Below are 15,033 nucleotides of genomic sequence, written 5' to 3'. Positions count from 1 at the left end.
TTATATTTTAATACATTAAAATAGGAAGGAGGTATTTTCAATTGTAATGATATTTTACAATAGTACTGTTTTACTGTATTTGTTCAAATACATGCAACCATGGTGAGCATATAATACTTTTCAAAAATATGTTTTTAAATCATAAAATATAAATTATGCATTTCATTTTATAAAAATGTTTCCTCTGTCCGATAGTACAGTCTGACAGCCCTCAAAATGTAGCCTTTCATATCCCATGATTACCTCTCTCTGCCATACAAGGTCGCATAACGTGGTCCATCGGTGAGAGAATCAGAGGCTGCTGTTCTATATCTGTAAAAACTGAATTACAGCCAGCTCACTCTGTCAAAGCCAATGTACCCACGGCTGCAGAGCCAATGGATCATGATCAAGTGAATCTAGAGCATAGAAAAACCCACCAATGTATAACCCTCTCTGTCCCCTACACACACTTCTGAAATGCAGCATATTCCCATCTGTGGTCTAGACAATTTCAAACATTTATTACTAATGAGAGAGGAGTATAGAATCTGTAAACACTACATTAAGGAGACCTAATTGCCAATTAGAGTCAGTTTGCAGTGGAATTGTCAGAAGTTGTGCTGCAACCATAAGAAGGACCTTTCAACAGATGAAATGCCATTTTTGATCATCTCTGCGAGCATCTGATTTATCATTCAACATTTCCTTTACTAAAATCGGTGTTCTTTCAAACATATTTATGATTGGTGAAATTGATGCTTCTAAAGACAATTTCAGTGTAAAAATTGGAAGTCTAAGTGGCACCAGTGCTGACTGTGGAGTTAAAGAGCAAGATATAGACCAAGAGTTTTGTCTCATTTAAAAGAAGAATGGAATATATTTCCTGTGGGACAAATATGCAGAATATGATGCGACTTCAGATGCAATGTCACTGGAATTAATTAAAATACATAAAACCATGCAATTCTACAACCAAAGTTTAGAACAGCACCACTGCACTATCCTAGCCACCGTGGATAAGATGTGAAACTTTGCATCACTTCAACAAAGAAAGGAAAAAAAAATGTCTAATGCAGTTATTAATGCAAAGAAGTAACTCTAAGACAACGCCACTTGAGACACATGTATAAGTATAATCAAATACTGCGGCCGTTATGCAGACAAACATTGCCAACTAAAAAGTAGCTTTATTGTTCATCCCAAAGGGTCCCAAAAAAAATTTAAAAATAAAAATAAAACACAGCCAAAGATGAATCTGGTACTGGTCATAACTCGGAATGAAAATGGACACTTTTCCAATTCTGAGAAAATAATTTCTAAACATACCACTGGACGAAGACAACAAAACAATGTTCTGAGAAAAAACACCTAGAAAATTATCAATTCTTCACTTAGATATTTTGAATCAATGTGAAGCTGTAGGTTTCAATGTAGGTACCAATTTAAACTGCTGTTTATTATTAATTATTGTGTTTAAAGAAGAATGTCTGAAGAACAAATAACATTGAAACTAGAAATGTATCTTGTTTCCCTCCATCAAAACAATGGAATACAACACACCTCTCCGAATGCCAAAAACAAACACTTTCCGAAGTTTATAGCCTATGTCTTTAATTCAAGTGTTAAAGATGTCCTAATGTCATTTTAGATATTTGTTCTCATGAAACTTTTCTTTAGGAATCTTAATTTTTAAGGCCCTATATGTTTCAATCCCAGAGATATTGCGAATGTCAATGTGAGAACTTAAAGTTACGATACTGCGTGTTTGAACTCTTGGTAGCTTCAGAAGCTATTAAAGGGGTGGTTGATTATGATTTCACTTTTCTAACTTTAGTTAGTGTGTAATGTTGCTGTTTGAGAATAAACAACATCTGCAAAATTACAACGCTCCAAATTCAAAGCAAAGGGAGATATTTCCTTTAAAAGAAATTGCTTTTTAAGGACTACAACAAACGGCTGGTAGGGACTACACGACATTCCTACCGGGTTAGTGACATCACTAACCCTTAAATTTATTTAAACCCGCCCCATGTACACTCTGGGGACATCAAATATTTATTTTACATCTTGGGAAAAGGGCATTATACCACCCCTTTAAAATGAATAAAATCCCATATTCCAAATATCCCTAAAACTGAGCCAAATATCGATTCTTAAAAATGTACTTTTGAGAGCAAGTCGATGTGTGCCTCAACTTTACCATTTTCAGTAGATTTTTGGTACTAAGAGTGCTATGTTTTATGCAATTCTTTTGATTGAGGGAAACAAGATACATTTCTAGTTTGTATTCTACATCCCATATCTCTGGGATTGAACCATCGAGGGCCTTTACAATGAAGATAGCAAAAGTTTGTTAAGAACAAAATCTAAAAAGACATTAAAATATCTTTACTGCTACTTGAGTTACAGGCATGCAAACTTAAGGGGAAAAAACACAAGTGTTTTTTGAACGGTCACTGTTGGCATATGCAACAAAGATTGCTAATTTGCTAAAGTCAACATATTTTACTAATAGACCTAACAATCTCTTTGTAAAAATAATATAATGATTCTGCTATCTTTCTAAAGTCATTTTTACACCCCTGTTATTTGGCTCCAAATCTCAGTAAAATATGCATCCATGATATTTAATATGTTATCTTTGTACAGAAAAAATATTAACAAATTAAAAAATTGAGTGATCTGACATGGAATGACCCAATATCATATAAGTCGACAAATTCATAATTTGATAGAAAACAGCATGATTGGAAACCATGGGAGGTAAAAATGCAGTGTGACTACCAGAAGCTACAGTCAGAAAGTACATTACCAAAAAGAACACAAAAGATTTCATCAGCTAATAAAGCATGAGATGGGATTTCATGGTCTTGAGAGCAAAGCAGGCATCTTGCACCTCTTCTGAGAAAAAAAATTCCATATACTTTTTCCCTTTAAGTGAATCACAAATCTCTTTAGCCTTAGTCAGCAACAAAACGCCACAGTACTCCAAAACTCCAGAACAAGCACCACATTACCGTATGCGAACAGGAAATGAGATTTTCTGCTGATGATCCTTTTGAAATACTTGAAGGTATTCTACATTCCTTTTTAGACTTCATTTAAAAGGAAGACGCTGGAAACCTTTTGCACCAATTCATTTTTTTTAAACATTTTGGTGTCAAAATTCTCCCTAGACAGACTATACTGCCAATCCCAGCAAACCTAGTCTTAAATTTAGCATTCACCCAAATATTAGGCCAAAAAAACACAGTGTACATGCTGTTAGAATCAAGAGGAATGTGAAAAAGCCATTTTGACTTCCTGCCCACAAAAACCCAATGATCCCCCCACATCTGGTGGAGTCATACAAATTCACCTCAAATGTAGAAAAAACATACAGGCAGGGGGCAGAACATTTTATAGACAGACAACTGGATGGCCTTGAGTATGTTTAGCATCAAATAGACTCATTAATAGAAGTTAGCTGAGACATGACCTTAAGTTAAATGACCTATTCTATATTTCTATTCTACATGCCAGTGAAAATATTTTTTGTGATTAGTGAAAACTGTTAAGGTCAACCATAATTCTACATTTAAAGTATTTGGATCAAATTTTTTTAAAAGATTGACAGGTCAGTATAAAGTCTGAAACCATTGAGATGAAGAAGAGCCAGTGAAAAACAAGCAAAATGAAACTCGAGCACAAGAAGTTCCTGTGCAAACCATTCAGTCCTTTATTGAATGGATAATGGTTTACAAACAATTTTCACAGAAATGGCCTGCTGAGTGAACCTTTAAAAGTATGAAGATTGTTTAAATAGCAAGTCAAGGAGGTGCTTTAAAAAAGAAAAGAGTGAAGGATGAACGTATGAATCAGACACAGGCCCTTGCTGTCCTGAGGACTGTTCAAGATAGATTGATCTTTCTGCTGTCATCAGCAGAAAGGGCCCACAGGATATGACAGGCATTTTGTCTTCATTTGATTCACATGAAGTAGTTTGAGGGCTTCTCAAACACACCAGCAGAATATTCAAGAGCCTTTTTAATACTACTTGAAGATGTCAGCACATCAAAATTTCTACACTTATGGAGGGGAGGAAAATGTGAGTGACATTTAGGACAGAGGGAAAATATCCTTTAGCCCTTTTCAATGGAGAAGGCTTATACTAACACTGCAAGGAAACTAATGGATTCAGTGAATGATGGACTGGCCACATGCTTCTGTTAAAAGCAGTGATGTGAAGACATGCCAAAGTTGCACTGTGTTTGGAAAAAAAAAGGTTAAAGAAATGGGCAGGAAAGGGTGTGTTGTTAGAATCCTCCATCATTTTACAAGGTTTTAAATGGAAAACACGTCCTTATTCTTACAGATTTCTCACTCTAAAGGGATTCTGGCCGATGGAAAGCCTTTTAACCCTACTAAGTGCTCCAAGCCACATTTCCACCACAGTCTCAATGCCAATGTTCTCGCATGGGCAGATAAGAGCCTCAAAACCAGCCACATAGACTGCGAAATAATGAATTTTGGAAGCTATTGGAGACAAGCTTCCAAGAGCCAGACACAACCTTTCCATCTATTAAACCAGTTACAAATGCTTGCTAAAACTGAGGTCAACAGAGCCAAACAACCATCCCCCACTGAGCAATCTTAAGGAGCACAAATGGATTATTCTGACTGTAAACAGCTTCAATGAAGCTTCAGCTTGTGAAGGAATCAAAATCAGGCTGAACCTTAATATTCTGAGAGGCCCTGCTCCATTATTGTTATTTTAAAGCCAAAGCTAATAAGTCTAGAGTGCTGAGAAAGAGGGAGGATAGAAACAGGGGTAGTGGCTACATTACTGCCTGACCCAGTTAGAATAATTAATTTCACGTGTCAACTGAGTCAAGTTAAGTTGAGCAGTAATTCCGAGAGAGTAAAATGGAATTAATCAGGCTTCAAACCTGAACTGCAGACAGGGATACCTCTGGCTGAAAATTCCATAGACACAAAAGACAGGGAGCATTCACGTTATCGATTAAACCTTACTTGAATTTCAGTATTTAAACTAGATGAGTTTACATAACATATTGAAAACAAAAAAAAAAACAGATAATATTTTATTATCTACCTAAACTAAATTAAACTCCATTTGTAATTTAATATAGAATTGTTTCTATATATTGGGAATATATTGTTTTTTAATCTTCAAAATATCTGTTCCACTTAAGAAAGAAGAGCATACCATTTTGGAACAAACTGATGACAATTTTCATTTTTGGATAAATTATCACTTTAGAGTGTGCTAACGGTACAGCAGTGTACATTGAAAGTTGTAACAACCTTAAGGTACCATTTTTTACATTTATTATAGACAAAACAATTGTTTCAAACTCCAATACTTGTGCAACTTAATTATCTTAATATTTATGAATATAAAAATTATAGTTGTGTTGCACTTTTGCTGCAAATGGCACTCATAATCCATTATGTTTGAATGGACATGCTTCTGTGAATACGGGTGCAAATAGCAAAGAAAATGACTCAAATAATTCAATATACAGTCTCTGTTGATGACCCTAAATGGACCCAGTTAAAACCTTTCTGCAGTATGTCTGTCTGCTTGTTCACAGCAGGGCGGTCAACTCTAAACTGCGGTGAACAACAAGAAAGCAGCATTCAGCTTTGTTTTGCAATGGTTCCAGAACTATTCCAGCTTCTATAAATAGAAAGCACTCGAAATTAACAGTACAACAGTACTATGCAAGATCAGACTATATTTTCAAAAGCTATTGGTGATTGAGCCATTCAAACTGAAAAGCCATTTAAATGCATCTATCAATCACGTTCTGCAGTCCTTTCTCCATTGCTTTTGATGTGAGCAGAACATTATCCAACTAGAAAATAGGTATTGTATTAATTACGGACTTATAAAGCTGGAATTAGAGCTATTATTTTCCCATGTGGTGGACTGGCAACCCGCTATATTAACTGATCACTCAGACGTGTACAGCTATAGTATTTTCTGTTTTACATGCTCACAAGCCATGTGCACATTTCCTTAGCTTAGATGTTTGTGCTCTCAATGGAAGCTGGTGATAATAATCGAATAAAGAGTCATTGAACACTAACCCATGGGCCCTTTATCTTGAGTATAGTGTGTCAAAAAATTAATGGTGGAAAAAAAAAATCACTGACATTTTCTGTGTCAGTAATAGGCTTGGGCGGTATCCAAATTTTGATACCGTCAAACCTCCTCCCTATTTTACCGGGGTATACGGTATTACCGTGACTAATTAAAAATTATGACATAAGGCTCAGACAGCGTCACCAAACTGTTGGCTTGTACCTACCCCGTTCAGAAACTGAACTGTTTTTTGAAAAAAAAAAAATCAAGGCCAACCCGTGCACGTTGTGTCTGATCCCAGCTGACGGCATTAAATGTAATATGAGCCGTAGCCCTATTTAGACTCGACTATTTTTAATACGTGGGCCGTTATAATATGGTGGCGGCAAATAATTTTTTAACCCAGGTGCTGAGGGGGTGGTAGATATGAATACTATTTATAAATGAGCAAAAATGGGACAATTAATAATATTTAATTATTTTAATTATGACAATTGTATTCATTTTATTAATTAATTTAAATTAAATTAACAAGCAACAAGCAAGAAGTTAATTTGTAAATCCGGTGACACGCGTCCATTGATTTTTATTAATACAACTTTTCTGTCAGTGCTGCAAAGATTAAGTTGACGATCGCCATCAACTAGTAAACGCGCATATATAGAGAGAAATGCAAATCATGGATTAAATTATCAGAAGGTATAGGCTAGCCTTTTTCTTTTCGTTTTGAATTGTTTCGTTTAAAGAAATTGGCGATTGATGTCTCCGTAGTGAACGCGCCTATAGATAGAAATGCACATCATGGATTAATCAGAGAGTATGCTGCCTATATTTCTTTTCCTTTTGAATTGTTTCGTTTAAAGAAATTGACGAATCGCCATCTCCATAGTGAACGACAGAGAGAAATGCACATCATGGATTACATAATCAGAGAGTAGGCTAGCCTATTTCTTTTCGTTTTGAATAGTTTCGTTTAATTTGATGATCACCATTTCCGTATGAACGTGCATAGAGAGAAATGCACATCATGGATTAAATAATCTGCGAGTGGCCTATTTCTTTTCGTTTTTAATTGTTTCGTTTAATGAAATTTCAAACTTTATTTAGATATAGGCCTATCTGTCATGTGTGTGAGACATACACTGAGTTTCGGTTAATTTATGATGAGATTTCAATGCAAGTGACCGCGGCGCGCCAGCGCACGATCATGTCATGATTATGTTGTCTGCTATATTTGATTCTTATTTATTATTGGTTGATAAAAAAATTCTTAAAATTAAGATACAATTTATACAAAACGAAATTCACTTTAAAGAAAGGCCTTTTACAAAATGAAACTTAATTAAGTGGTCAATGTCTGACTCCCGATGCATCCCATCTTACTCGTGCTGTTCAGTTTTCATTATCAACGTAAAAAAAATAACATTATAATATTTTAACAAATATAAACTAATGCGCTTATTTAATGAACTCGGGGCAAAATGCATCCTCGCAGCAGTGAGTGGGTGGTTGTTTCGGAGATGTGACATTAGGTTAGAGGTGTTTCCATCTCTCGCGGTCACCTTTTTTATTGCAACATTTACAAATTGCCTCGTCAGTATTTACCGCCTCTCCCTTCTCTCGCTCTCTCTTTCTCCTCCACACTGTCACTTCATGACAACTACATAAGCATTTTTAGGCATTGAATAAATTATATTTATATATTATATATAAGTGCCGGTAATGACGGTATTGAAACTGAGACCGTTGCTATTTTAAGACCCCGCGGTATACGATATTACCGAAATACCGCCCAACCCTAGTCAGTAACGCTACCCCATATGTCAGTCTTGTGATATTAAAGCTGTCATATATAGCGGAGATGGAGATCAAAATGACCATATTACCAAAGTCGTCTTCACTCAACCTCATAATGATCCATAAATTAAAGTCATCTATTGTCAAAGGAAAACCTGGAATACATTGCATTAAAAAAAAAAAAACTTTATTGTTCTTTTTGCCAGGGGCTCTTTTATAAAACTCTAAAGCAATGAATTGCACACATAGCACGTAATATCTCACAAATTGAATACCAGTTTAGTTAGAAAAGCTTTATTTCCTGGAGGAAATTAATTGGTCTGGTAAAATTTAGATTAATTAGAGACATAATTTGATTAATTATGGTCTATGCCTAGTGGAAAATAATTAAATACTTGAATGATAAACTTCTGTTGGAGGCTTTATGTGTGCATACATTGTGCACTTATACTGGATGGCTGAGTTATTAACTGAAAGGTTGTTGATTCAAACCCCCAAAAGGGCCAATCAATAAACTATCTTCACTGTGCCCTTGAGGAAGTCACTTAACCCAAGGCTGCCATCTATGTACTGCAAAGACGCTTTGGATAAAAGTGCCAACCACTGACAAAGTAGTAAACAACAGTAACAGCAGTCAGAAAGAGCAGAACTGACACCATATCCCGTATAACTAGATGACATTACGGTTTACAAAAAAACTGCTGAAACACCATTTCCAAAAGAATACTGGGGATCCAAGATCCATGGCAAGTGTGAGCAGGATCATGATCCAGGGCAAATGTGGAACATTTTCATGGTACCACACAGACCTTAACTGAAAATGACCGTGTTAATAATCCAATGATGTTGTGTGACATTCTAATAATTTAATCTATGCGGAGCCTCTCACTTTTTCTTCAAAGTGTCTATATTCCGGGTGAGATACAGGATAAGATAAAGGCTCAACCCTAACAACATGGAAGATGGGTGTCCTCTCACCCTAATGAATTTTCCAAAATGTTCTGGCATACACTACAAAGACAGGCAAAGGCAGACTGCATGAAACTGAGATCAATACATAAAATGAGAGTGAGATATGAAAAAGACAAAGAGACTTGACACACAGAAATACAGGAACCCCAAGCATCAGAGTTTGATGCCAAAATACTTGCTAACTGTGGATAGCATAAGTGAACATAGAGGCAGGCAGATTTTTATTTTTAAAGGCCAGTTGTTTCATGGATCCAGGATACTATGCATCCTGATAATGTTCCCCTGGCCTTTGGAATTAAAAAAGTCCCACATCATCAAATTCCCTTCACCATACCTAGAGATTGACATGGTGTAATTTCATGTAGGTTAATACCTGGTTTGATTTGCATTGAGAGATGATCTTATGGAAAGTGCCCTATGCCAATCTCTAGATATGGTGAAGGGAATGTGCTGATGTGGGGCATTTTTAATTCCAAAGGCAAACGGAACTTTATCAGGATGCATAGTATCCTGGATCCATGAAATAACTGGCCTTTAAAAATAAAAATCTGCCTGCCTCTACGGGACTTTAACATAGGGTGTCCTGACTTATGCAACCTGTTGTTTAAGGAAGAACATTTATTTATTTATTTATTTACGATACATTATTCATTCACAAAGAAAATTGATGTCCTTAAGGTAGGATTTTTCCTAATTTTTTTTTAAATTAAGGCATTAAGATCAAATTCCAAAAGATGATTTTATTATTTATTTTAGTCAACTTTAGCATGGGTGTGTTCACTTATGCTAGGCACTGTATGTATAGGCCTAGTGAATTAGCACTTAACAGATTTCCATGTATGCCATAAAGTGTTATTGTAAGAGTGGTGTGGTAAATCTGTTGATCCTGGCTAAGCAATTATAAAACAAATACATTATAAAATGGTTCTAAATTCTGATTGGATGAGTCACACACCTCTGACCACACTCTCAGTTAATGTGCCAAACTGCCATTTTGTCATAATGACTTCAGTACACTTGGAAAATAGCACATAGGTCATATGGACTACTTTTATGCTGCTTTTGGGTACTTTCATTATAACTTCATGGAAAGATTTACCAGAAACATGTAATAAACCAACCTAAGCTCACTGGAAAAACATGCATCTACCTACATTTTTGCAATCCACCCAAAACTTACTAATACATTGAATTCACTGCAGTTTTCAGCTGAATTGAACACTTGAGGCAGTTAAACACCAACAAATTTTACTCCTCACCAATTATGATTACAATGGCAGATAATTCATTAACAAACACTTATTTTCACATGGTTCCTTGCACTATATTATGCTATGACAATTTTACCATAGTGCATGAATTGCAAACTAATATATTTTGATGTTTGCATCACATAACCAGTTGAGTTCCATTTGAAGGCAACATTGTCTTTTCCGACATAGTGAACTTGCTTGATAGATCAGTTAGTACTGCATTCATTGCAGTTGCAATATGATGACATTACTGTTTACAAAAAAAACGTGACAACAGCGACACAAACGGTTGGTACCGCATTGCACTTCCTTTGCTGAGCACTCAGGTATGAGTCCCGTGAAACAAATCACAATAAAAGAGTTCAAACACTAAAAGAGTAGAATCAAGCTAAAATGGCATGGTTGCTTTAGCTGATGCATTTATCTTACATTTGCTTTTGTTAACACTATCATCATTAACCTTTTAGCACCAATTACCAGACATTTTATTTCCAAACTACCACGTTACGTACTACAACCAGTGTAATATAATGTTGCCTGTTTTGTTGCCGAATTTGTTTTTTATAAAACTTACTTTTTTTAGCACCTTTCACTGGACATTTCACTTTGAAAGTGTCCTAAAAAAATACAAGCAGTATTGTAATATAATTATGCCGAAATGTTGCCATTTGCACATTTCCCCAATGAGTCTGGGTTGCAATTTAAAAACAAGAGTAAGAAAGAACATGCCATTTTGCTAGACTCACATGGTCACATGAACAGAATGATTACCATCAATCACAGTCTTTTATCCCAAACACTGGTGGAGCTCTGACAGATGAAGAGGACAATAATGAGGCACATAGCCCTGGATGGCAATAATGAAAAAGAAGACCACAGCTTACAAGATAAAACCAGGCTGCCAAGATGTCCTACAGCTGCTTGCAGCTCTGTCTCCACGGGAGCTGCAGAAAACACCCAAGGTCAAAACATGAGAGTGCAAAAGACCTACAACTGAGGAGACATTGATGAGAGATTTGATCCATTAGTTGACATGGTTTGACATAAACTGGAACATTTGAATTCTTGCAAAAACAAAAATCCTGTGATTAAAATAATCTGCTGTTTTGATGTTCCACACCCTTGGTTAGCAGTCTATATAGAGAGCAAAAAATAAATATAAAAGGTACGGTATGTAGCACATACTTTAGGCCAATAGCATTGCATATATCCTTAGCAGATAAGGCCATCTCATAATGTAATGTAACTGCTAAGTGAAAAAATGATTAGCCTATTAATTATGATTTTAAATATAATTTATTCAATACGAAAAAGGAATGTTTCAAGGAATGAAACAAAAATTTGTTTCAAAAACTAATTAAAATTGCTTTGCTCAATATCTGTGCAGCTGTGCACAAATTCATATATTTGCTTAATTTTTTTGAGCAAATGTAAATAAAGAACAGGCTTTTAAAGGGATAGTGCACCCAAAAATTCAAATTCTTTCATTTCTGTATCTCTATTAACAGCTACGAGCTGTAACCAATGAGGTTCATTCTCGTGTTACGCAGAACGTTTGAGCTTCAAGAACCAATGAGATTCATTCTCGTGTGTTACGCAGCACATTTGAGGTTAATCTTCTGTTTATGTTCGTTGATCAATGTTAATATGTGAATAAAAGCCTAAATTCAATCTGTTCATCATATAAAGCGATCGACTCTTTTCAGAAAATTTAAACTAAACCGCTCATATGAATTCGTTTTTCGATCTCTTTACAAACTTTTTGAAGCGTCAAAGTGTCAGTTGCGTAGCTGTCAATGGAGGGACAGAAATCGCTCTGATTTCATCAAAGAGATTTCATTTGTGATCCGAAGAAAGTCTTACGTGTTTGGAGTGACATGAGGGTGAGTAATTGATGACAGAATTTTCATTTTTTTAGCATGACTGGAAAAAATATGAATTTCTCAAGATTTAAGCTTTGACTTTAACAGCGCAAAGATTAAAAAAAACTCAACAGAACAAAATAAGATAGAACTCAAATATAATTCTTGAAATTACATCACAGGCATGATCACAGAATCACATCACTGAAAATTAATGGGAAGAAAATTCACACATTGTTTTTCTGAGATTAATGTGGACAACATAAAAACAATTAAAGCAGCATATCCTTCCCCCCCTTTCCTCAGACACTACTAATGTTTTCCCCACTTCCTGTGCCTAGTGTCATATGCTCACACTAATTACACACTACTTATCCAGCATGAAAACGGTAGTCTACAAATGCCCTATATGAGCAGCTGCCTCCTGGCAGCCTGGTTGATTTTGCCAGCAACATATGCTTGTCTCAAAACTCAAATCATTGGGGTCTAAGTTCACACGATCAGTACAGTGAAACTGCTAATTGTCACTATAGCTACATTTTAAAAAAATCTATTCAAAGTCCTAATAAACATGTGCTGCTTATAAATTTAAACCGAGTTTCAGAATGTGAGATTAAAAATGAGAAAAAAAAACAACAGCAGCACTTTCACAAGACAGAACAGGTAAAAAAAAAAAAAAAAAAAAACCTGCAATACTGTACATCTCTCCTATTATTTATGTTCTTTTTGATACGTTCATTTGCATAATATGGTATTGAGAATGTTGGAATGGAACAGAAAAACAACACATTAAAATATAGATTTCAATCACAAAGCCCATTTTATAAGCTCCCTCAGTCCTCAAAAAGAGAAGAAAAATCCTGGTCTGCTTTCAAAATTAAACTATGATACAAGCATAAGCATGCATGCAGTATCTACATGTCCAACCAAATTTCTGGAATATAAATCCAATTCCACAGCAATGTATTTACACCCTGTCTAACTATCTTGACAAAGGGGAACAACAGGACAAAAGAAGAGAGGCCAAGCCAGGCCAGCTAGAGGGAGCATGGGGCCAGAAGTGAGATGAAAGGCTGGAAGCACAAAGCAGCAGTGGGTGGTGATGGGTTCTTTATCTTGACTCTGCAATAAAGAATCAGCAATGCCAGAAGTGATCTACTTTTCTGACAGAATACTAGCTGTGTCAAAGGTAGTAAAAGGCCATGCTGTACTAAACACTTCTGCTTTGAGAAAACTGCCCAGTAACAGGGTTGATTGCAGCCGGATAGCAGATGTCAAAAGCACAGGTCGTGTGGTTCAACTTCATTCTGCTGATGGACTGGAACATTCCAGAACACAAGTGTTTATAGGTCTTTCTGAACATCCCCTCTGTCTCTGTGTTTTATTTAAGTGTGTAATTATTATTTTTTTTTTTTGTTGCACTACCAGTGTCACCAGAATAGAATTTTCATTGGTCAGCCAAAAAGACAGTACCTCTCTAAACCAAGCCATTGCTTTGTAAGGCTAGTCGGATTGATTAAAAAACTAAATGGGAGACAAGCAAAGAAGCTTGAGCTAGCTTAAGATGTTTTTTTGTTATCTCTGCATAAAGTTGAGTAAGGAGAAAGTATTATAACATTACATAAATCACACTGAACAATTAAGGACCCTCTGAAGGTGAAATACGGCAGTTCTGATGAAACTCTTAAGGGCAGCTGCGGGATTCATGTCCCATTTCTAGTAGTTCAAACAAGAGAATAAAAGGGTATTCACATTAAAAAAGTGCATAAAGGCTGGGATTATGCATTACTAAGGTTTTCCCACACTGTGAGAGAGAGTGTGTGTATCCTTAAATTATACTTTAGTTCAGAAAAACAAATGCCAAAAGCCAAAAACCTCACTGAGATACTAGGTTAACAAAACAATGATTTTATCTCTAGACGAAACATGCCAGAAATGACTATAAATGATTTCCATTACACGAGAGTAGATGTTAAAACTTCATGCTGATTTGTACTCAGCTTTCGCCAAGATAAGCACCAACTAAAATGTAGCTTTATAGTAACCTATGCTTCTCCATCCATTTACGCTTCTTTCCATATGGTGATGTGAACCTCCTTCTGTCTGGTGTTAATAGATACAGTGTATTTGCGCGCCAGCACACACAATGGCTGCAACCACAGTGCGGTCCCCCCATAACAACCCTCTGGATTTAGCTGAGTAGGGAACACTCTAGGGTCTTCAAGTGGGCACCTTCCGTCCTCAGTATTTCGTCGACTAGCCCACGACACCTCAAGAGGGCTCGACAGTGACTCTGGTGTCCCAGAGTCACCCCCCTCCGTCCCCCACTCAACTCAACCCAGCTTACTGACCTTTACCTCCCTCCTGCTGCTGAGGTTGCTCCTTCCTCATAGTTCACATGTGACCTAACCACAATCTCTCACAATCTCTCCGCAACCCGACCCTACGCGCCAACCGGTTTGACTAAGGCTGTCGAGCCCCACTGCCGTCATTAAAGCAGGTTCAGTGGCAACGGTTCCGTATGGCATATTACCTGTCTAGACACCAATCCTCATTCCCGCAAAATACACAGGAACATAATATTAAAATGCAAACTATACAAATAAACCAACAGACTCTTCGAGTTCAAGAATTCTCCGAAATCGTACGTCTCTGAGGAACCGGGTTGTAGATTGTGCCACAAATCCTCGACAACCCACTTCCACTGGATAAACCCCGACTCTCCATCCTCGCTGTTCTGCTTCAGTGGCCAGCTGAGCATACCGCAGTTTCTTCCTCTCATATGCCTCATCTACAGCATCCTCCCATGGCACTGTTAACTCTATCAGTTGAACAATGCGTGCTGATCCAGACCACAAAACAATATCTGGTCAGAGGTTAGTGGTGGCAATCTCAGGTGGAAAAATAAGCCGCTGATCAAGATCAGCCAGCATTTTCCAGTCCCTAGCAGCTTCCAGTTGTCCTGGAATAGAATTGGTTTTAACACCTTTTCTTGGTGGTTGCTCGCCTGGGCGGAGGAATATTGTCTTCTGTGTGTAATGATTTGCTAGAACAGGTGGAAACTTATTGGTCATGT

At 36.6% G+C, this 15,033-nt stretch overlaps 1 protein-coding gene across 5 annotated transcripts in view; it reads right to left on the bottom strand.

The window, feature by feature from the left end:
* gulp1a (GULP PTB domain containing engulfment adaptor 1a) overlaps nt 1-15,033 on the bottom strand; it is a 70,806-nt gene that overhangs the window by 29,496 nt on the left and 26,277 nt on the right. Inside the window, exon 1 of one of the 5 annotated variants that reach the window (XM_077216000.1) lies at nt 10,980-11,034. The exons of the other annotated variants lie outside the window; for them this stretch is intronic. The gene's annotated coding sequence lies outside the window, so the exon portion shown is untranslated. Of the gene's footprint in view, nt 1-10,979; nt 11,035-15,033 lie in introns of those variants that run through there. 5 annotated transcript variants of the gene reach the window in all.

This window comes from Siphateles boraxobius, unplaced genomic scaffold (genome assembly GCF_051911475.1).
Source record: "Siphateles boraxobius isolate OS27281-9 unplaced genomic scaffold, OSU_SipBor_1 7, whole genome shotgun sequence".
NCBI classification, from domain to species: Eukaryota; Metazoa; Chordata; class Actinopteri; order Cypriniformes; family Leuciscidae; genus Siphateles; species Siphateles boraxobius.
This window is presented reverse-complemented; position numbering and strand designations above follow the sequence as displayed.